This window comes from Eschrichtius robustus, chromosome 18 (assembly GCF_028021215.1).
Source record: "Eschrichtius robustus isolate mEscRob2 chromosome 18, mEscRob2.pri, whole genome shotgun sequence".
NCBI classification, from domain to species: Eukaryota; Metazoa; Chordata; class Mammalia; order Artiodactyla; family Eschrichtiidae; genus Eschrichtius; species Eschrichtius robustus.
Window position 1 is genome coordinate 2,245,469 of NC_090841.1, and position 24,392 is coordinate 2,269,860.

A 24,392-nucleotide genomic window follows, 5' to 3' on the forward strand; every position below is an offset into this window, starting at 1 on the left:
GGGTGCAGGCCGACCCCTGCAGACCTGCGTGGTCCAGGGGGCAGAGGTGAGGGCTCACGGCTCCGGCCCTGGAACAGCTCACGGTCGAATCCCCGTCGATGGTTATACTTGCCTCGTTTCCTGCGGTGTAGATTCACATGCACTTAGATCCCCTTTAAAATGGAAATACTTCTGAATAATTTGTCGGCATATCGTTGCATGCATTAGCTCAATCCGATTCCTTTCCTTGTTAACGTAGTGGTGTGATGGCACGGGGAATTTCGGCGAGGAAGAGAGCATAGCACTAATTTTGGAAGACAGAAACTCATGACCCCAGGATAGAGGGACTCGGAAAAGCATACAGAGGACCGAGAGGTCAAAGTTCACCTGTTCTCCAGAGTTTGCCCAGGACCTCCTCTGCCCCCAGCAGTTCATGGAAGGAGGGGACACTCTTCCCCTCCCCCAGCGTCCCCTTCTGCTTCCCAGTGAGTCTCTGTTCTTGAGACCCAGAACCTTTAATAGAAGAATTCTCCCACTTTGTGGGCTCAGTAAGCTTTTGCTGTGTCTCCCCCCAAACAACTCAGTCATTCACTCCAGCCTACTGAGGCAGCTCCAGGCACCCTCCCCCAGCCCGCTCCCTCCTCCCTGCCTGACGTCCTGTGTCCAGACAAAGGGGCCTCGTGGCTGGGGTGCTGGCGAGTGGGTAGAAGCTCCCGGATGGCTGACGTCCTCCTCTTGCTGGGCGAGGGGAACAGGGCTTGTAGAGGGATTTCTTCTCCCTCGTGGCTTGTGTGAGGGCCCGGGGCTTTCTGCCACTTGGCGGGCTCCCTCCCCACCTAAGAAGTCCTTGGTCTGGGCAGCCTGGGCCAGTTCTGCTCTAGGTCTTGGGGACAGGTATGTGTCTTCCCTTTGCTGCTCTCTTCTGAAAAGTAGGGACACCTTTGAGCAGAAACCCACGTGTTGGAGAACTAACCCCCAGCAGCTTGGGATGTGACCGTATCTGGAGAGAGGCCCTTTCAGAGGTGATCCAGGTAAAAAGGTTGTTAGGTGAGCCCTAATCTGATAGCTGGTGTCCTTACAAGGAGAGACGATTAGGATGCAGACACACACAGGGGACGACTGTGTGAGGACACAGGGGGAGGGGCCCACATCCCCAGGCCACGGGGCAAGGCCTCGGAGGACACGCCCGGCCGACTTTCTCAATCTGGGGTTTCCAGCTTCCAGGACTGGGAGACAATGTTTCTGCTGTTTGAGCCCCCAGCATGTGGTGCTTTGTTACGAGCAAAGCGTCCTCACCGACCCTCCAAAGCCCAGGGTCGGTCAGAAGTCAGCAGCCTCCAGCCAGGCTCTGGCCTCGTTGGTTATGGTTCAGTCCGTGTGGCCCACGTGTGGTCCAGTGTAAGTCACCAGGCCGGGGTGACCTGTAGTAGCAGACGGGCTTGTCCTGCTGTCTCCTGGCTCTGCCCCAGCAGGCTGACCGAGACCGCTCAGGGGGATGATGGGTCAAGGACTGGGATTCTGGCCAAGTGCCCTCCTGGCTCCTCACCACCAACACTAACCGTCAGCTACAGCTTGGCGTTCATGGGAAAATACGTTCTCAATTCCCAGGAACTATTTACAAGTGCATTTTTGGATCGCAGCTTGTTTAGATTGAGGACTGCTCTTTGTACATTTCTTACCAACATTCAAAGGGAATATACTTTTTATTGACACACCGTAGAGCTCAACCTTTCTACCGATGTGGCCCCGTCTTTCCATACTTAGTACTAATTGTTGTACTTGTTGGTCAGACTGAGTACATGATTTCAGAGGAGTTTGCAGATATAAATAATAGACTTGAGAAATCTTTCTCTTTCGAAGTACTGAAAATCCCTGACAATGAAGGAGGATGGAAATTTTTATTCTCGGTATTTGAGATGCTGTCTCCTATTTATATGGAAATACTCAACTTGGAAACACTGAAATGCTGGTGAGAGAAAATGATGCTTTTCTTAATGACTTGCCATGAAATGTCCTGTTCTCTTGCGGCATCTTTAGTATCATATAAAGGAGATTGAATACTATGCATTTCTTTAAACATACGTTAAACAGGTTTAATAAACACTGGTTAAAGGCTGACAAGCAGGTTGATATTGTTAACCAGCTCGTAACTAACAAATCCTGCTTCTGGTTTCACAAAAATGATTGAACAAACATTTATTGAATGCCTACTCCTCTCCCAGCACTGAGCTGGGATGAGTGAATGTAGTGCCTGCCTTTAAGGAACCGACAGTTTAGTAGGTCTGATTCACAGTCACTCAGAAATTTCCCTCTCACGCCTATTAGTTCTAGAAATGAAAGGAGATAATCGTATAACGGGCTTGGCCCAATGCTCAGCGTATAATCCAGTGTTCCATAAATGTTCATTACAATTGTCATTATTAGGAAAAATAGCAAAGGAAATAGAATGATGTACTTTGCTGTCCCTGGATTGGCTTCGTCCTCAGTCATCCTCAGGGCTCTCTGCCTGCAAAGCGATGGTAATTACTATAGGCATCTGCGAACGCCTTCCCGGGTGTCTGGTGACTGTGGCATCACCTCTGCTACCCAGGGATAAAAATACACAGTCGCCTCTCCTGGGTGGCCTTGCGTTTTGCAGTTCAGACCTAGTAGCTCTGCCAACATCCTCACCTTTTCTGGCTTCTGGACTCGGTTTGGATTTTCTGGGCACCCTACTCCCTCACCCGCGATAGCGAAGTTATTCAATCCTCTCTTAAACAGATTCCGGTCCCGGGATCTGGGACTTCTGGATGTTGTTCCACTTATATTTTTGCAGCTTATGGTCCCGCATTTATGGGGAAGAGTGAACAATTACAGCTTAATGCTGAGGCCCAGATGAAGGTTGGGAGGTGACAGGATGGGGACAAGAATATCCGGGGCGCTGTCCCCGTGGCCTCTCTGGGCCATTACGGGGCCAGGACAGCTCAGAGGGCTTTGGGGGACGGCTGTGTTGTAGGAGTAAATTCCATCCTGTTTAAAAATGTCCTCTCCCTGCGGCTCCAGAAGCTGACCGACCCCTTGAGTGGACAGGGCATGACCTCACCCAGGCTCTCCAAGGCGCCCACACCAGGTGTCCAGCTCCCAGCGCCCTTGCTGCCACGGCCGGGGTTTCTGCAGCAGCTGGGCGACGTCAGGGCCCATCGTGTGCCCGTGTGGGAGCCATTCTGCACCGTCACCTCTGTCGCTGAGGGCAGATGTGGACCCCGAAACTTCGGCGCATCTTGACTGCGGTGGGCGTGGGACTCTTTATAAAGTCTGCACTTCAGTGGCAGACAAATCTCACTTTCCAAACAGCTCCCCTGGGCAAGCCCCCTCGTAGAGTCAAGGGCCCCGCTTGCCTTTTCCTCTAGCACAGGAGCTCCTTAATTGAATATGTTTTTTGTTCTCCAAGAGAGGGGAGAATTTTTATCTTTTGTGCATGCTGAGGACCATGCGTCTTTATCAAAGGAAGCAGGCTACTCTCATTGGTCTGGGGTGCCCAGCGGTCCCTGTTCCCGTATTTCTTTTCTTCCAACCCCTCAGTCCAATGTCCTTTCTCCTGTATTTTAGGTCTTAGTGCCCCTTGTTCGAAAGACTAGTTTGCTCTAATGGGAGCAGTTGGTTAGAGCTGGACCCTGGGACAGTGCCTGCAACTGCACACTCCAGGCTCACCCCGAATGCGGCCCCTTATCCCGGGGACTCCACACGCTCAGGGGGCACGCCACAGAAGAGCTTTGCTCTCACCCCTTTGGCCAAGACCGTACAGACTCGCCGATAGGGCCTCCTTTGCAGAGGGCGGGGGCCAGGATGGGCTCGCCCAGCGCTCATATGGGCAGGGGCTGCGGCCACGTTAGGCGGAAGCAGTGAAGAGGAGAGGTGCCCCCCTGCGTCCAGGCCCACTTCTGTCTGGAGGCTGCGTGTTGCAGAGAGAGGAGCTTCCAGGGGCAGGAGGCTGGCTTTGCCTCGTGAGAAATCAGCCTTTACTGTGCTGGGACAGGGATCCGGGGATCTGCCTTGTTGGAAGTTAATATTAGTTTCGCAGACTAATGAGCACATTCCGCTACACACCAAACAAAAACCCAAGAACACCTTTACAGCAAGTTTTGTAAAGTTTTGGATGATGAATTCCTGCTCAGAGAAGGTAGATGTAAATCTGTGTGTGTTTTCACAGGGAGGGCAATATTTCGTCTCCGTTGTGAGGTGAATGTCAAAGTTGGAGAAATCAGCCATTTGTGAATTAATATGTTTATAAAATGGTAAGAAGATGGCACAGCATCTGAAAGTACGATTTTGGATCAAGTTTAAACAGGCTGTGGTCACCGCAGCGAACCTGTAGCAGGGTCACCTCATTACCCCCGAGATATTTCACACGTAAATAGAAATGGTACCCGTGCCCTGACTTCACCTTCACGCTGCTTGTACTTGAGAATCCACAGGAAGTTGGGAGGTGTGTGGCACACCCGTAGGATGTGTCAGAGAGAATGTTGGCTTTGCAGCTCCAACTCCGAGCTGGGGGACAAGATAGACAGGACAAGACGTGAGGTGGGGGTGTCTTTTCTACCCATTCCTACCTGACACTTGTGGAGCCACCAGTAGTCCAAGGAGGCTAAAAGGAGTTCCTCACTCAAAATGTCACCAGAACTCTTCCCTGTTTGGACTTGAGGGTGTAGACACCCCAGCAGCGAGAGGTTCGGGCCATAGCCCTACTTCTGCTGAGTTCCGAGAGCTCCTGTGACCGTGTACAGTGACCACCAGTTACAGGCAGGCGCGGCGCCGCTTCCCGGAGCTGCTTCCAAGAACTTAAATTCTTGGAATTAAAGGTGTCAAGGATGTGGCAGCACAGAGTCAAGGAATTCAACTGGTGGATAATTTAAAACATTCACATTGTATCAAAACACACATAGGGAATATCATGCATTAAAACACAAGCATTTTGGAGTTTGAGATTAACATATACACACTACTATCGATATATATAAAATAGATAATCAACAGGGACCTACTGTACAGCACAGGGAACTCTACTCAATATTCTGTAATAACTTGTATGGGAAAAGAATCTGAAAAAGATTGGCTATATGTGTACGTGTACCTGACTCACTGTGCTGCACACCTGAAATAACACAACACTGTATATCAACTATACCCCAATATAAAATAAAAATTTAACACAACACTGTATATCAACTATACCCCAATATAAAATAAAAATTAAGTTAAAAAAAAATAAAACACAATCGTTTTGCATGAATGTTGAAATTAAAACATTCACTTCAGTGACAGTTTTTTGCTTGACATCAGCCCACGTACAGTTCTGTCCCCAGACTTCCGGGACTATTCACTCAAGGTTCTTTGTTCTCAGGGGACCTTGATGGACGTATTTGAGAAGCTCCGAGTGTTAGGACAGTCTCAGATGTCCTCGCTCCGATTTTTATCTGAGCAGTATTTGTCTCCGTGCTGTATAGAGCTTTAAGAAGAGAAACTTGATATTTTCAAAATTCTGTAGATTTACTTGGGAGAGCTCTTCAGATACCTATTGAACAGTTAAAAATAAAGGAGCTCTCACTGATGTCATAAAATGATCATTGCACTTGATCAAATGTGTTTCAAGGCCTGAGGAAAAGGTCATTTTTCCCTGGAATAAAGATATTGTTTGTATGTGAATGGATTTAAGTCAGAGGAGGGCTGTTTGCAGAAGCTGGTTTTCTGCAAGTAACTTTGGGGATGGAAGGTTTGAAGTCTGGACTGCATAGGTGAGGAATCACTGCGGGGCGGGGAGCTTTCCTGGGAAGCTCTTTTCATCCAACCCAAGGAAACCAGAATCTTTGCTGGAGGGGTGTGTCTTCTTCTCCGATATTCTAACGCCAGGCCTCTGGGCCCCTCGGGGTGGAGCCAGAGAAGGTGGGGTGCCCCTGGTCCCATTTTGGGGCACCAGGCCTGTTGAGCAGTTTACTAACCGAACCTCACATTTATGTAGAAATTAACACTTTACGAAGTACTTTGCTATGCATTAGAGTCAGAATTTTAGACCCGGAGGGAATGTTGAGGCGCCTCTATATTAAGAGTGTTGAGAACAGGGAGGTCCCTGGATCCTTTGTTTTGGGAACGAAGGCCATGAGGCCCAGAGCAGCGGGCTGTGCGGGGCTCGCTTGGGGGTCCAGACCTTTCGGTCCAGCGGGCCGTCTCCCGGACCCCAGCGCCCCACCGTGCAGATGCGGCTTTGCCCCCGGGGTGACGGACGCACTGCTGGCGGCCTTGCTGGCGGCATGGCCCTTCCAACAACCCTTTGAGGGAGGAGGGGTGGGCGCATCTCTGAGTTACAGAGAAAGAAATCGGGGCTCAGAAAGCGTGACATTTTGTTCAGGCCACACGACTGGTGAGTGACAAGCCCGGGAGAGAGTGCAGCTGTCCCCCTGGAGATCTTCCTGTCTCACTGCCTGGAAATGCGGCCCCGGCCCAGCCCGGGGCCCGCTGACCCCTCGGGGCGGCTGGGAGCCCCTCCTGCAAGTGAGGGCGGCTTTGATCCCAGACCACGGACAAAGGGTTTAAGGAAGAAATAATGACTGGGATCTGTTATTTGTCCAACAAAAGAGCAGTTTCCTCGCGATGTCGGTTGAGGCTAGTGGGTTTTGCTATGGCCTTTGCAGGAGGAAGGAGCAGATTGTTTCACTTGTCACCTTTGGCCCACTTCTTGGCACCTGCTGACTTTGAGAAAAACTTGTCTGCAGATGAGGATTAATGTAATGGCTGATTCCATTACTTCTGTACTTTTTGGATGAAATTTGATCGTTCGGCCTCACATTCCTTCTCCTCACCTGCTCTGGAAAGAAATTGAATTCTTTGAAAGAAAATGCAGTCCAGACCAGAACACACACAGAACCAGCCTCAGCCGTCCTCTTAGACGTCAGGGGCTCCCCGTGGCCACAGATGCGTCTCTTCTGGTTTGTTTACACTGCACAGTTTATTCCATTAAGGGCCAGTTTCAGGTGCTTGGTGGGACCCAGATGGCTGGAGGCCGGCTGCCTTGAACACGAGCCAGTGAACAGTCCCTGGACTGACTTCCTCAGGACAGGAAACTCCGCTGGGGCAGGGCTCGCTCACCTCGAAACCTGGGGGTTGTTCCTCCGCCCCAGCCCGGGGTCTGTCTGCTAATCTGGCTCCCAGGAGGTGGGGGGCTCTGGAGGCCCCCTCTGCTGCCTCTCCCCACGCCCGACCTCAACAGAGAAAATGTCATCCACATAGTGGTGCCCCTTTCTCCCCACCACCTTTTGATTTATTTAATCTTTAGAGTTTTACTTTTATTTTTTAAACTAACATATGGTAAATGACACTTCTTTTGGCATGTAGTTCTAGAAAATGTAACACACGTATAGCTACCGTGAAAACCAGAATGCAGGTCAGTCCCGTGGCTTCTCCTCTCTGTGTATAGCTCTGTATTCATACTTTACCCCCGCAGTAAACTCCTGACAACCACTGATCTTCTTCATGACCCTGTAGTTTTGAGGACATTATACAGATGTCCAAATGAAATGATACAACTTACAGACGTTTGAGACTGGCTTTTTCACGTAGCATAACCTTTGAGTTTCATACAGTTTGTCCTGTACATCAATAGTTCTTTCTTTTTTATAGATGAGTAGTATTCCCTTGTCTGGATGTACCACAATTTTAAAAAAATCCATTAGCTCGTTGAAGGGCATTTTAGTTATCTCCATCTTTAGGTGATTTTTTCAATAGAGTTCCTATAGATGTTCATGCACAGGTTTTTGTGTGAACATAGTTTTCATTTCTCCAGAGTAAACCCACCACCTTTTTAAAAATAGCTCTTTGTCCAAGTTTTCTTCTTTAGCGCTTTTTAATACGTACACAACCCATGATTGATACTCTTTGCTTTATGAACATCTAGTTACATGATTTTGAAGTACAAGAGATGAATCTATTTCATCTGGCAGTTCAGCAGACGAGTGGCGAGGAAATGAGGAAGGTTGAGTGACCCGTGCGAGGACCCCGGACCCATGATGTTGCAGCACAGGGGGTCCCGGCGCGATTCGGCCCAGAACCACCTCCGGCTCCGGCCCTGGCTCTGGCCCAGCCGTGTGCTCAGAGCCCACAGCCACAGGTCCCCCCCCAGGACACGCTCAAGCTCCTCTCCTCCGTGGCTCTAGCCCGCTGGAATCCTTCCGTTTCTGAATTTCTTTGCACTTACAGTCCGTGTCAAATGAATTAACGCTGAAAGGTTCTCGTGTTGTCCGGGGGTCCCGGTCTTCTCCCCCTCGGCCAACCCGAAGTGTCCATGGGGAGGGATCTCGTCATTCACTCCTGGGTTCAGGGTGAAGCAGGGCCGGCACATGCAGCAAATACATTGATGGATTAATTGCTTGATTAACACAGACATCTTAGCTAGCGTCCCCACTTTAAATCCAGTGAGATGTTGTTTTATTTAGTGGGACCTGGTGGATATGCTGTGTTCTGTGATGGCTGGCTACCCAAATCTGCCTGGTAATGTCGACCGGCCTTGCTGGCCACCTCATGATGGCGGCAGCCCCCTCGCCGCCCGCTGCTGCCGTGGTCCAGGCTCCAGGGCCTCTGGACCAGCTGCAGCCACTGGTCTGTCACACGCATGTGCCCCGTGCTCCCGCCCACATACCGGGCAGTCCTCTGAAGGTCTGCTCAGTGCCACCTCCTGAGCGGGCACAGGATTTGCTGTTTCCTCTGTGCCCACAGGCGTTCGCAGCCCATCCTGTGAGTGTAGAACTTGCCTCCTGTGTCACGGTCACTCGTTCACACATCCTCCTCCTCCACTGCCCTTGTGGGTCCTCACCTCCAGGACCCGCCTCGTGTGTCTTTGCACCAGCCCTGGCCCGAAAGCAGTGCCTCGAAATAGCTGCTGATGGACGTGATTTAACTTGTGTTGCCAGAGGTGGGAGCAGGAGGGCCACAGCAGTTCTGAGCACACACTGCCCTCCGGCCCGAGGACCCCTCTAAGATTACAAGACCCCGCCATGTCTTCAGGGGACTTTCCATCTATCGGGAAGCAGCTTAGAGGCAGATTTACCACGAGGCACCTCACTTGCCCAGGCCCCTTCTAAGGTCCTGTACTTAATTTTCAACTTGTAATTTTGTATTCTTTTCCTTAAAAAGAGCTCATAAAAATGTAGAATTTTAGGGCTGCAAAAGTGGGATCTGCTCCCGGCGTTCTCAGGATCTGCCCCAGGAGAGCACCGGAGCTTTGTCCCTCCCCGAGCTGCAGGGCGGCTGGGCCTCACGGGGGCAGGGAATTGGGGGTCTCCTCCTGACGCAGAATTCTTCACGGGGCGAGATGAGACAAGGAATGATTTAGGAGGAAGTGTGGTACTCATCCTCAATGACATCTGCCTCAAAGAGGTGGGAATGCATCTGGAGCCGACTCTAATTTAATCAACGAGCCACGCACAACGTGTTTAAAGTGTTTACGTGCTTTTCAAAGTTCTTTGGTGTTTGTTACTGGGCTCAATCCTCCCACGTGCCCTGGAAGGTGGGTGTCACATCTGTCAGCTGACGAGGACCCCGAGGCAGGTCAGGAGCTCATGCGAGGTCCCAGGGCAGCCAGGGTCACGGCTGAGAAAGGACTTCAGTGTCATGATCATCTACACGTTGTCTCTTTCTTCATGAGCTTCCGGGAGAAAAAGCGTCCTAAACCACGTGTGCAGGAGAGGACGGGCTTCTTTCTCCCCAGAAGGCTTCCATGCTGGTGAACGGGGGCGCTGGTCTTTCAGGGCTGGGGGAGGTGATCAGACAGGAAGGGGGAAAGAAGGAAAGAGGGGCGGCCTGTGCGTGTCGTGTGTGGTGTGCGTGTTATGAGCGGGATGTGTGTGCACAAGGGTGTGTCTCTGTGTGTATTCATGTGTGCATGCACGTGTGTGTGCAGGTGTCGGGAAGTTTGTGCTACCTTGGAAGATATAATTAGGCAAGAAGGTCATGGACCCACTTACATGAGATCCACAGACGGAAATTCTGGGGAAGGAAGGAAGCAAAGGGCATCGAGGGTGATGTTGCTGTGATTCCTTGGCCCGTTTGGTGGGTTATTCGGAATTTAGGATGGAAAGAGGCAGCTGGAGCTGAGATATTTTCAGTATTTAGCACACATTCAACCCTTTGTTTCCTAATTCGGTGCCCCCTCCCCAAACACACGGAAACCCTCTCCCCTCACTTTGTGCCGGGGTTGCTGTGACCAGGTTGCCTCTGGAGACTTGTTGGAAGTTCACGCCTGCATTTTTCTAGCGGCTCCAAAGCCCTTTAGAAATGCTTCCGATGAATCTTCCCAATCTGTCCCTGAAACAGATAGGACACGCGGTGTCTGCAAGTGTCCCGTGGGGCTGGCGAGGCCGTGGTGACTGTGGTGACCCTCGTCCCCACCCAACACACACACACATGTACGTGTCGAGGCTCCGGGCAGGACTGGGGCTCCACAGACTGCGGCGGTCTCTTTCCTGTGGTCGTTTTACATTTTGGGTGTCACACTGCAGTCACGTGTGGCAGCTATTTCTTCATCCCTGGTTCTATTCCATTAACTGCTGTTTAAAACGGTAATGAAATCGCAGAAGAGACTGGTAAATCCTGCTTCTGATGTATCTTCGTGGAAACATCACGCAAGTTAGGAACGTTTTTGAGCAGAACTGCAGAGCCTCAAGTGAGCTTTCTGACCACCCCGTCGCTGACAGCTAATCCACGCTTTAACCGCCCAGCGTCTGGTTCATACACAGCGTATGTGGGCACATTTTCATACACGGAGTTGGGGTCAGCACAGCCCAGAGCCTGAGCTCTGGGGCACGCGGCCTTGCCACGCTGGGTCCCAGAGCAAGGCGAGTGGTGCCGTTTTTAGGTCTGGGTGCAGGTGGAGGTCTGGGGGTGGAGCCACAGGCCTGGAGCCACAGAAGGTGAGTGGAGACGGCGGTTGAATCAGATGGATTAGGGAGATGAGAGAAGGAGAAAGATGAGAGGCAGGGGATTAGCAGAGAAGAAGTGTCAACTCCGCAGGAGAAGCTCGGGTGTTATGGAATGTGCCCCGTGTAAAAAATAGCCGCATTTTGATGTCTCTTCCAGGCTTTTCATAGTTAGACAGCTGCAGAGGGAGAGAAAAATGCGGGCCCTAAACAGGAGCCGTGTTTTCAGAAGACGTGAGACCTGTGTCCTTTTCGTGATATCACACAACTCCGAGACCTGGCCGGTCGCCAGCTGCATCCGCCTTCCCTGTGGCTTTACGGGGGCAGCACCCTGTTTGCAGAGGGCACCCCACACCTGCCGAGGCACACAGACGGACGTGGACGTGAGACCTCGCCTCACCTTTGAGACGTGGAGTTGGTCCATGTAGCTGTGGCTCTTGATGTTCAAGTACAGCTAAGTGTGCGGGAGCGCACACACACAGACACGCACAGACACACATGCATGGACACAGACACATACACACACACAGGTACACATAGACACACACATGCACACACAGACACACATGCATAAACACAGACGCATGCGCGCACACACACACACACAGACACGCACAGACACATGCATGGACACACACATACACAGGTACACACATACACACACAGACACACATGCATAAACACAGACGTGCGTGCATGCACACAGACATACACAATGAACACAGACACACATGCACACACAGACACACACATGCACACACACAGACACACATACAGACACACATGCATAAACACACAGACACGCATGCATGCACACACACACAATGAACACAGAGGTACAGACACACACATGCACACACACAGGTACACACATGCACACACACAGGTACACACATGCACATGCACACACAGACACAATGAACACAGACACACAGACACACACAGGTACACACATACACATACACACATGCACACACAGACACACATGCATGCACAGACACACACACAATGAACACAGACACACAGGCACACAGGCACACATATGTACACAGGCACACACAGACACACACAGGCACACACACAGACATACATGCACACACAGACACACAAGACACACATGCATGCACACACACAGACACACAGTGAACAATGGACACACCACACACACATTCCAGAGATGGTTTAGAAACATGAAAGTCTGGCTCTGTCCTTGGGTGCTGTTAAGGTATTTAAACACAAGGCAATGCGCATTTACAAACAAAAGGACTGTCACTTTGATGGCTGCACAGGGGAAGGTGTGCTTGTCCGCCACCAAATTGCTCCATTTCCGTACAGTTAATCTTGTGAGCTTCTGTTCACGTTTCATTCTGATTCCCACTTTGCAGAGACTTGCTTTTGCTATTTGGACAGGTGAAAGCATCCACCACACAGTTCTGTTAAAATAATAGCTTGTTTGTGTGAGGAGAGAAGCATCTTAGCGTGTATCAGTTACTCTTAACGTCTGTTCTGATGGCTCTTTATTTATGGAATATTGGCGTATTTTTATCTGTCAGGCTGTCAGTTGTTTTCGGAGGAGAGGGATTTAGAGGAAAATGAGTGATGGGCACAGCCATGGACAGCCAATTCTAAACTAAATATTCTTTTCTTGATCTTACCATTTTATTTTTTAAGAAGAGAAATTAGCATGAGTTCATTCAATATCTTGCAAGGTTCAAGCCAGAAATAACTCCATAATCCTACAGTATGGCTCCGATTTAACGCTCCTCATTAAGCCTTCAAACAGCTCTTTAAACACATGTGCCTGTATTTTAGCTTTTTTCCCTTTCATGTTTCTCTAGGCGTTTGACTTTGGGGTCTGTCTAATGCATATGCCTTTTCTTCTAAATTCCCCTTAAAGCTCATCTCTTTTGGGGAGTCCTTCCAGGGCTGATGTGCAAACAGCATTCGTATTTTTATGCTGGGCATTGAGGGCATCTGTCATCCTTGTTTTATTCTGGACAAGGGGGATGCGACGACAGTGGGTGTGGCTTTTATCCAAAATGTAAAATAGTTTTGCAAACCTCCATATGGAAACCATCCACACCATGCTGGGAGGACAGCTGGGGGTGGGAGGTCCTTTGCGTGTCACGGGTCCCTTGTTTATTATGATAACCCTTCCGTCACTAGGAGTGTGGTGGCTCTCCGGTCAGCCCAGCCTTAAATCTGCATCCAGCGGTGAACTTGAGTTTTGATGCGTATTTTATGAGACACACTTCAGGTGCTCTGAGCCTAAAATCTCATGAAAACCACTTCTCTGATCTCTTCCGTATTTCCTGCTTCCAAGGGTGTAATGAGATTTATTTCTGACTTCAGAGGCCGTTAGAGCTTTGGTTGTGGTCACAACTCGGGTTGGCTGGAGCCGCTGCAGGGTCCACCGGGCCAGGCGTTGGCCCAGCTTCATCCGCGGTCCCCAGCCCGCCTGTCCGTCCCCAGTGGAGCCCTTGTTTGTTCCTCCGTCCTCGGGTCCAGCAGGCACGCGCTGAGACCCCGCTGGGAAGCAGGTGTCCACGGGCCTGGAGTGGGGAGGGGACGGGGTCCTGCTCTCAGGATCTCACGGGCTGGGCGCCAGTCACAGGGGCGACTGGTTCCTCCCCCCGCAGCAGGGCAACGTGGGGACGCGTCCCTGAGGAGGAGCCGTGGGCGGGGGAGGCGGGGAGGGAGGCCGTTCTGAGGGGCGGCCTGAGCATGGCCTCCGCGAGCCCCGATGGCAGCTGGCGTTTAAAGTCTCAGGGACTTTTGGTGTCACGGGACCTGTGGCTGAAAGGGTGTGTGTGGGATGTTGTCCTTTGCGTCTCAGCGTCTGTGGTGCAGGGAAGGGTCAGGGCTAGGCACTCCCCCAGCACGACTGCGAGGAGATGCCCAGTGGCTTCTGTTCCGGAACCTTCTGTCTCCTGTAGTCAACGCTCTGCCTTTGCCTCACTTGAGTAACAGGTGTCCGGGAAAGTCTTTTAAAAAAAGTCTAGACCTGCTCAGAGGAGGGCAGGGTAGGGTGCAGGTGCTCCTGAGTTTGGTGCCCCCGGCTGTAGTGGGTGAGGCCCTAGTGCTGGTGCAGAGGCAGGGGAAGGGTCCCTACTTTACACTCACGTGGTGCAGGACTGCCAGGATCCCAGCCCTCATGACTGGGGAAGCGTTTGTGATCAAGGTGCTGGAAGACACTGCAGTGTTAGATGTCGCACGTCACTAAAATGTCGACCGACCTGGAGGGATGCGGAAGCGATCGGTGTGTCAGGTGAGGCGGCCGAGTCCCGGCTGAGTCACACGGCACTGTCCCTATTCCTAATTTCAGGGTGACACAGGGCCGGGTCTCGAGGATGCCCTGGGCTCCGTCAGGAGGGGTAGGTCCCTCAGGGCAGAGGCACCAGAACAGGTGGAGGTCTTTTTCAGTCAAAAGACCGAAGAAATCGTATAATTTTCTCCTTGCTGTTTTGGCACTGGATAGAGACTGGTTGGGATTTATCATTCACCATAACAATTTTTGGGTACGGTTTTGTAAGAAAATTCTTGCTTTGGTTTCTAATGAGACCCTGTGGCCTCAAGAATCTGGAGAGATTTTGTGGTTTGGTTTGACTTTCGTAAAAAGACCAACAAACCTCTGGAACACAATTTGATTCTGTGTTTTAGGTTTGCCGTGTAGCTTCTGACAACCACAAAGCTCTCAAGCTTTCAAATTTATATTGACTGAAGGAGGGAGAATTTCTTCAAATTCAGAGAAGCTCATGAGCACTGCAGGAATCTCACACAGTGTCCTGTTGGCCCACTGCGGGTCACATGCCTCTTTTTAGTCATAAGAGTTGGAAGGATGAGTCACCTATAATTTCACGTTTTTTGAAAGTTTTCCTGAGAAGTCATCCTTAAGTATCTCGTCCTTAATTCTGTATCATATTCTATTGCATTTATATTTTGGGTTAAACAGGCCTCATAAATGGCTTAGCCAACTGGAATGGATTCTTTACCCAAAAGGACTTTAATGTCTGATGAAAATTGTATTTTCTCGGGAAAAAAGAGAGGATGAGTTTTTCCTGGTATTTCTTCAAAGCTTTGTTTTGCAGTCTGAACCAGCAGTTGGGCATGAAATTTTGTGAGGGTTATTTAAAAGGCTTTAGTTACCGTTTGCCCACATGGCTCCTTCCTTACTCCCTCCTATAATTATCCTATTTGTTGGAACCAAGATGTGCTGAAACATTGCAGGGGATGTTTCTCCAGCATGCAGACTGGAAGTGGTGTGCAATCGAGACCTAAAATCAAGTGTGCTGGTACAATTGTCAGCCCAGAATTTATGGATTTGGGGATTGGGAAGCGGTATTCCAAGGAATATCTAAGGAAGTGGTTTCTAAGGGATAGTTCGACAATCTGGAGCTTTCCTTCCTAGGCAGACAGAGTGATTGTTTAGAGCATGGCTTCTGTGGACTCTGGATTTGGAGCTGCTCTTAGCCCCCATGTGATCATGGCTGGTTTCCTTAGCCCGTCACACCCCTGCCTTCCAACAGTGGGGCGGGTACCAGCATTTGGCTCATAGGATTAATAAGAGGATTCCCTGAAGTCAAACTGAATTCACAGAACTTTACAGGGCTCATCACAGTTCCTGGAATAGTGAGTGTGCTGAATTAATGTTATTATTATAAATAGTGCTATTAATGACTTTCTGTCCAGCCTGGTTCTTTATCTGCTAAATTTAAATAAATGCTGAGTAAGTTGGTGAATTATTGTTAATGGAGCCATTTACAGGCCCAGGACTGTGCCGTTTCTAACAAGTGCTACCCACGGCCATGAGTAGATGGGTCTAGTGCCGGGTAGAGACAGAATCAGAAGAAAGTGGTTGTAATAAAGTAACGACCTATGGGGGCGGTTCATGATGGTGCTGTAGGAAGAGCCTGAACCCACCTCCCCTCCCACAGACACAGTAAAGACACGGCTGCCTGTGGATCAGTTCCGTCTGAAAGGAACCTGAGAACCAGCTGAGCACCTGCTCCAGGACAGAGGATGAAAGCCCATGGGGAGACGGGCAGGGGAGGCAGAGGGACCTAGTGGCGCACAGCGGTGGGGGCGGGGGGGTGTCTCGCTGGACCAGGCTTCTCCCGCAGGATTGAGGGGCAGGGCCCTCATCAGACACCTGGCCTCTGGGATCTGCACCAGAGCTAAGCCCCCAACGTGTCCGGCTCAGAAAACCAATGTGGCTGACGTCCAAGTGTCCCAAAGTGCCCAGGACACCGAGAGTCCCCTCTTAAGGGCTCACATGTGGTCTCACTCGCCTAAGACCAGTGAAATAACAGGGGTTGGAAAAGCTCCCAGACTGTACGTGAAGGAACATCATTTGTGAATCTGAGAGCATCGGCGGAGGGGTGGGGACAGTGACAATGTCCCCTGGAGACCCAGGCACTGGCAGACACCATCACTGTGCCCTGTGTAAGCTGCCAGCACAGGCGGGCCAGCTGGATGCAGGGGTGAGGGAGCGGGTGCTGTCCTGTCACGTTGCTGAAGGGGCGAGCGCCAGCCAATACCCCCCTCTGGGGCTGGGGGTGGGGCGCGAGCAGTCCTGGCATCCCTGGGCCCTGACCTGAAGCCACGTGTGCGCAGACAAGGGGCTCTCACTGCTCAGCCAGCCCCGCCCCTACACTCTCCAGCTGCCTAAAGCCAGTGGGTGTGGACAGTCCACACGGGGCCACCCCTTGATCACCTGTCCCCGGTGGCCGGCAGGGCTGGCGTCCCTGAGCTCCCTGGGGCTGTAACAACCATGAAAACGGCTCTTGTCCGGCCACCACCCCTGGGGCCCAGAAAGCCGACTGAAACGCAACCCCAGTCTTCCTGTGAAAAAGGCCTATTTACTTAGCCTGGAGCTTCACCCTGAAGGACAGGCCTCATGTTTCCCTCACATCCAGATGCTAAGGAGGTGACCCCAGGGAAAGTACGAGGGGTCACTATCCCTGTGCACCCCCTTGGCTTCCCTACAGCTCAGTGAGCTCCCCAGAAAGGAACCTGTACACTCGTTAGGAGCCTTGAGTTTTCCAACTCTTTCCCAGGGGACACCTCTGGATCTCGTGGTCTGGAGGCCAACAGGAATTATGATTGTTGCCCCACAGGACTATATGTCTATATCTGTATCTGTATCTATATCTATATCTATATCTATATCTGTATCTGTGTCTGTATCTATATCTGTATCTATATCCTTTAAAAGCTCCTGCCTGAGGGCCTAGCGTCCAGTCAGGCTGCCTGAGGGCCTGGCATCCAGTCAACCTGAGAGTAGGAGCTAAGTGAGATTCCTACCCTTGGAACACTGGCAGGTCTCAACACACCCTCAACAACAGGGATTATTAAGACTAAATCAGGCGGTATAGACAACAGCAAAGGTTTGAGAGACAACTGAGAGCTAGGGCAGGGCTGAGTGAGAAGGATCATTGCGTACACAAGGCCGCTCCTCCAAGACTGAGAGAGTAGCTGCTTCCCCTAATACACAGAAGCAAACACAGAGAGCCAAGCAAAATGAGGAAACAGAGAAACGTGTTCCAAATGAAAGAACAAAAGGATAAGACATACCTCAGAAAAAGCCCTTAAGGTTATGGAGATAAGTCATTTACCTGATAGGGAGTTCAAGGTAATGGTCATAAAGATGCTCAACAAAGTTGGGAGAAGAACGGATGAACACAGTGAGAGCTTCAGCGAAGAGTTAGACAGTGTAAGAAAGAAACAATCAGAGTCGAGGACTATAATAATCAAAATGAAAAATATGTTAGAAGGAATCAACAACACATTAGATGATACGGCAGAGCGAATCAGTGATCTGGCAGACAGAGTAGTGGAAATCACCCAAGCTGAACAGCAAAAAGAAAAAGGAATAAAAACAAATGAGGATAGTTTAAGGGAGCTCCGGGATAACATCAAGCATACTAACACTCCCATTATAGGGTCCTAGAAGGAGAAAAAAGAGAAAGGGGTAGAGAACTTACTTGAAGAAATAATAGCTGAAAACTTTCCTAACCTGGGGAAGGAAACAAACATCCAAATCCAGGAAGCACAGAGAGTCCCAAACAGAGACACATTATAATTAAAATGTCAAAAGTTAAAGAGAAAATTTAAAAAGCAGCAGGAGAAAAACAACTAGTTACCTATTAGGGAACCCCCCACAAGGCTATCAGTGTATTTTTCAGTAGAAACTTTGCAGGCCAGAAGGGAGTGACAAGATATATTCAAAGTGCTGGAAAAAGCCAAACAAACAAAAGAACAAAACTTTGCAACCAAGAATGCTCTGTCTAGCAAGGTTATTATCAGAATTGAAGGAGGGATAGTTTCCCAGACAAGCAAAAACTAAAGAAGTTCATCACCACTAAACTGGCCTTACAAGAAATGTTAAAGGGACTTCTTTAAGAGGAAGAGAAAAGGCCATAACTAGAAATAAGAAAATATCTGAAAGAAAAAAAAAAACTCACTGGTAAAGGCAAATATCTGGTGAAGTTGATGTATCAAGCACATATAAAGCTGGTATGAAGGTTAAAAGACAAAAGTAGTAAAAGCAACTATAAATAAAATAAATAATGAATGAATATACAAAATAAAAAGTTGTAAAGTATGTGGAAGGTGGAGTAAAAATGTAGTGCTTTTAGAATGCATTTGAACTTAAGTGATCATCAACTTTGAAATAGACTGCTTTATATACAGATTGTTACATAAGAGCCTCACGGCAACCACAAACTAAAAGTCTATACTTGATACACAAGTGAAATGGAAATACAGCTTTCCAAAATCAATGGGACGCAGCAAAAGCAGTTCTAAAAGGGAAGTTTATAGCCATAAAGGCCTACCTGAAGAAACAAGAAAAATTTCAAGTAAACAATCTAACTTCATACCTTAAGGAACTAGAAAAGGAAGAACAAACAAAACCCAAAGAAGGTAGAAGAAAGGAAATAATAAGGATCACAGCAGAAAGAAATCAAATAGAGCCAAAAAAAGAAAAAAGAAAAGATCAATGAAACTAAGAGCTAGTTCTTTGGAGAGAGAAACAAAATTGACAAATCTTCAGTCAAACTCACCATGAAGAAAAAGAAAGGGCCCAAATAAAATAAAAAATGAAAGAGGAGAAGTAACAATCTCAACTGATACCAAGAAATAAAAGGATCATAAGATACTAGTCTGAACGATGAAATGCCAACAAATTGGACAACCCAGGAGAAATGGATAAATTCCTAGAAACATACAGTCTTCCAAGACTGAATAATAAAGAAGTGGGAAATCTGAATTTACCAATTCCTGGTAATAAAAATGAATAAGTAATTAAAAGCTCCCCCAAACAACTTTAGGACCAGATGGCTTTACTTGTGAAGTCTAGCAAACATTTAAAGAAAAGTTAATGCCTATCCTTCTTAAATTATTCCAAAAATTGAAGAGGAAGGAATACTTCCAAACTCATTTTACATTTTACTCATTTTACAAACTCATTTTACAAGGCCAGCATTACCCTGATACCAAAACCAGACAAAGATACCACAAAAAAAGAAAATTATAGGCCAGTATCATTGATGAACATAGATGCAGAAATCCTCAACGAGATATGAGCTCATCTGTATGAGTTCAATACAGATGGTAACTAGACTTATCGCTGTGACCATTTTGAAATGTATATAAATCCGACATCACTATGATGCACGCCTGAAACTAGTATGAGGCTGTGTGTCAATTATTCTTCAATAAAAAAATAATGAGTTGCAATGTGATGTGAGCTGGCCTCTTTATATGCGTTACTGGAATAAACTTTATGGAAGGAACGTGAGTCATTAGGGTCATGGATACGCTTCTGCTGAGGGAGGACGGGGCGTGGCCTCCCCAGATAAGGTGCCCTTACCTGCCTTTGAGGGCGGGGCCTCCATTTCAAGGAAGCCCTCTGAGTCTCCGAGGCAGATGCCTGGGCTCGAGAGGGTTCGATAGGCCCTTCACACGTGGTATTTTGAGTAGTTAGTAAAAGTAAGTATTTAGTTGTTAATGAAATTAAGTCAGCTAGTGCGGTGGGTGGTGTGCTGTAGACCCCCAGCAAATGATGGGCAGAAGGGACCAGGTGTCGCAGGGGCTGTGGAAGAGCCTGGGGAAAACCACCAAGATGCGTGTTTCCGGAGGTGATGGGAAATGCACGGACCTACTCACTTAAAAAATGTTCTAAGTAAGTTAGTAGTAAACTGACCGAAGTGACTGATCCCTTTTCAGTTGATCTCTTCCAAGGATGCAGAGCCCAGGTGACTTGTCACTGGGCCATCCCATTGCTCCTCGGTCTGGCTCTGGTCCTTGCGAACCACATGACCCCAGGCAGGTACCTAATCTCTCCAGACAGTGTGCAGAGCACGCTTCCAGGAGCGCAGGGAGGCGGCACGTAAGACGTTTGTATCCTATGACGTGCTTGGGAAAAATTCACGCTGCTGTATCATGGTTTTTCCGGAAGACCACAGGCAGTGACTCCGTTACTTTCGTGGCCGAGTCTGGTGGCGCCTGGCGGCACCGGTCCAAGGGTCTCAGGGTTCCTGAGGGTGATGCACTGCATTTTGCTCCAGAGCTCCCCATCCGAGCTTACCATTGACAGATTGCTTTGAAAATGTATCCCGCAGGCTGTGAGAAAGGGTGGCTGGGTCAGCACAAAACCGCCGTGGCTCCTGCGGGGTCCGCCCACAGAGCGTGAAGCGCCAGCTTCACTTAGGAGCAGAAAGTGGACCCAGAGTCCTACGGGCTTAGCACGCCTCTTCCAGAGCCAAGGTCTCCCGGGGCTCAGCCTGCACCGCAGGGTGGGTTTGCCCGCTTCACTGGTTTACAGCTTTGGAGTAGAACTCCATAGTTCTACTCATAGAGAGTTCTACTCTCTGGTCATAGTAGTGAAAGAACCGGTCCACCTCCGGGCGGCCCTGCTGGAATCTGCTGCAGTTCCTGGCTCGTCCACAGCTGGAGGGCTTGGAGGAGCCCTGCTGGGTCGGCCAGGTGTCTGCTCAGGGCTGAGGTGACCCAGGGCAGGGATGGTTCCGGCCCACCCCTCTGCTGTACGTCAGAACCGGCACAGGGATTTTTAGGAAGGAGATTTCCCGGCCTGAGTTCTGGAGATTCTGCCCGGCGGGGGCAGAGAGGGCAGCGTGAGGAAGGCTCGCTTCGCTCCTGCGGGGAGAGGCTGTCTGCATTTATGCACCGTGGGCCTTGCGGACCTTGCCTGGTTTTGCTGGGTATTTATTTATTTCTGGCCGCGCACAGGAGTGAGTGCTGCTGGTGTTCCGTGGGTCGAGCAGGGGCCCGGCCCATGCACTGACCTTCAGGCTCCTCCCCTGCTTCTAGGCAGCTGGGTTTGGAACATTCTGACCTCTAGAATTTTAAAATGTGAGCGCCCACGTAAACCGCCGAGACTGTGTCCGTCACGGCGGGGCCCTGGGAGGACCCCCAGGCCCGAGCCGCCCCCCCCCCCAGGGTCTGTGGAGGCATCCTAGAGGTGCCCGGGCCGTACAGTGAAACCGGGAGCCCCGTGATGGCTGTGATCGTCTGAGAATCGCCGTTTTTTGGGTGTTGGCAGGAGAGACCCCTTCACCTGGGCCCCGTGCACTGCCCTCCCCGCCCACTGGGGCTTGAGGTCCTGCCCTTGGTGGGAGTGGGCCCTGCGGGGGCGTTGGCGGCTGCCGCATGGGCTCCCGAGATGCGTGGAGAACAGGAGCAGGAGAGAGGGACTGCCGTGCGTTGTGATCTCCTTCCTCAAAGTCCTGCCCCATAAGTGATCTGAGCACACACTTGGAGCCCCCTTGACGGCAGCTGCCGCGGGACCTCTGCACGTGGCCCTGCCCCACGGCCGCGGGAGAACACGGGCGTGGAGGCCTCGCCACCCCCCTCGTGCTGCCGAACCCCCGGCCGGCAGCAGCTTGCTCCCTTACACGTGAAGGTGACCCTTGATGGGACAGCCAAGGCCTCGGACCAGCAAACCCAGACGGCCCATTGAAGGAACTGCCCGCCAGCCCGGGGCGTGCGCTGGATCCCACGGCACACAGCTTCATGGGCAGCGATGGACGGTGGGCAGGACCCTCCTACTCCCCAGCGGATATGACCACACGGGCAGCACAGAGTCAGCAGGCAAACGGTCGGGAAGGGAGGCCGGGGGCCGAAAAGTCAGGCCCTTTGAAGTGATATGTTCTTAACAAACCCCAACACTTCCCTGGACCACACGATACATTTTCACAGGAAGGATATACAGGTTTTTGGTTTTTTAAACAGGATTTTAAAAAATAGGTTATCTTTAAGGTGAAAAGGTCAGCTCTAGGCAGAAATAGTAACTTATAGTTTCTCTAGTTTTATTCAGCAAATGGATTACTGTGAAAATATCATCCCTGTGTCAAGATAGGTGTTTAAAATACACACTTGATTCCACAAGCCTCTCCTCCTGACTTTTCTCCATCCCCTGTTGCCCTGTCTGTCCTCTCTGCCCCCTCCCCCAAGCCCGGGGGCAAGATTCACCTTGGTCACTCCTCCTTCTGACCGTGTCAGGAGCGTCCTCCAGGGACCAGCTCGCAGGGCACGCACTCAGGGCCCCTCCTCTGTCCACCCAGCCGCCAGCCGTCTCCACCTCCGGCATGTCCCCCACCCCTCTGTTACAAGGGTCTTACCATCACAGGACAGTTTATTCTGGGAACGCCCACCTGCCGTACATGCTGGCGAACCGAAGCAAGCAGACGTTGGCTGTCGGATCTGGGGGTTCCCGGGGCCCAGCGAGGCGTCTGACAGGGAGCGAGTACCCTGGTGTCCCTGCCGAGGGACGGCGGGATTCGTGCGGCCCAGCAGGAATGGGAGCGGGCGGCCTTCCTTATTATCCCGTGAGACCCAAACGCGTGAAGAGTCTTGAATCCTAAAAGGATGACAAGTGGATGGCAGTTGCTAGAATAACTCCCGCCTTGAGAAGACAAGGGCATCGCACAGTCACGGGCGACTCAGAAAATAGCACGCGTTGGACACAAAACCCTGAACGTGTGCATTTTAGGCACGCTTAACTATTTGTGGATGAGGAGGCCAGGACCAACGGGAGAAGTGACTTACCAGGTGTCACCAGCTGCCTGGGAGGGCGGGTGGCGCCTTTTCTGGCTCCCAGCCCTGAGCGCAGGTCCAAGGTCCAGGGCAGGGCTGCCCTGGTAGAGGACGGACTTCAAACACCAGAACGTATTCACACATGGCCCAGGACGTCTCTGCTTCAGGGTTTAGTTCTTAAAGAAAGTCAGTGATCTGGGTACGCGTTGCAAATAAGCCAAACCCGGCAATCGGGCGGTGGGACCAGTGGAAGCTGGCTGGGGGCTGTCTTTCAGGTCCCCTGTGCTCCGAACGCCAGGCAGCAGCATTCCCGAGGGTTCCGCTTGAGCAGGGAGCACCTCTGTGGGGCTTCCATCCGTCATGGGCAACTCCAGAATCCACATTGATTTTGCTGTTCCTAACATAAACGGAGCCTCTTGCTGTTGTTTGAGGATTTGTAACGAGCAATAAAATACAAGTAGACGTTCAATTTACTTAGAGCTTATACATGTCAGCACCTAACTAAATAAAAAAGAGGAGGAAAAATAAACTGACGGTGATTAATATCACTAATGATTTGTTTTGCTTATTTTCTAAAGTAGTAACTTGATCCTCTCTGTTGAAAGTAAGGCAGAGAAATGATACCAGGAAGCTCCCAGGCAACTAAGCTGCCGTCCTCACTCGTTTGCCACTGTTGGGGAAAATCTGATTATCTGTGGAGTTAAATGTGCAAATATTAATTTTCGGTCATCAAGAAAAATGTAAATGAGGTTATGATATATTAGTAAAGATAAACATGTCTGCTTGAACCGTGATTATCTGTATGACCTGACTTGCTGTCGATGTCGTGCCTGGTGGGATGCTGGTTTCCTGCCATCTATGGTCACAAACTGTAACGTCATTCATTAGCTCTGTCTCCTACGAGAGAAGTCCTCAGAGCATGTTTAATGTTGGCAAATTTTGCTTTTTGTGTGAGCAAATCAAGAATGATACCAGGGCTGGAGCCTGGCAGGGATTTGGGGAGTTGATTGAGACAATTAAGCTTTCGCTTTTAGATAAGAACCTAGAAAAACCCACCGGCATCCACGCTTTCCTTGTTCAGATACTTAAGATTAGTGGGTTCTCCTTAAGACCTCAGTGTGGCATCCTTGGCATCATTTTCTTTCTTCTCACATTGCCCTTGAGAGCAAAACGTTTCTGGCATTATCCCCCCTTTTCTGGAACTCCTCTGGTTTGATGACTTGGAGTGTTGAACTGCACTTCGCAAAATTTGCCCCAGAAATTCCAGAGTATCCCTGCAAAATCAGGTCCAGATGGTGCCAATTAAATGGTGTCACAATGTCCAAATGCAGCTTTGAGTTGCAGATTTGGGCTGTAAAGGAATTGGCATCAAGGTGCAAAGGAAGGCAGAGTGAGTGCTTCAAAATGGCGCTCCCT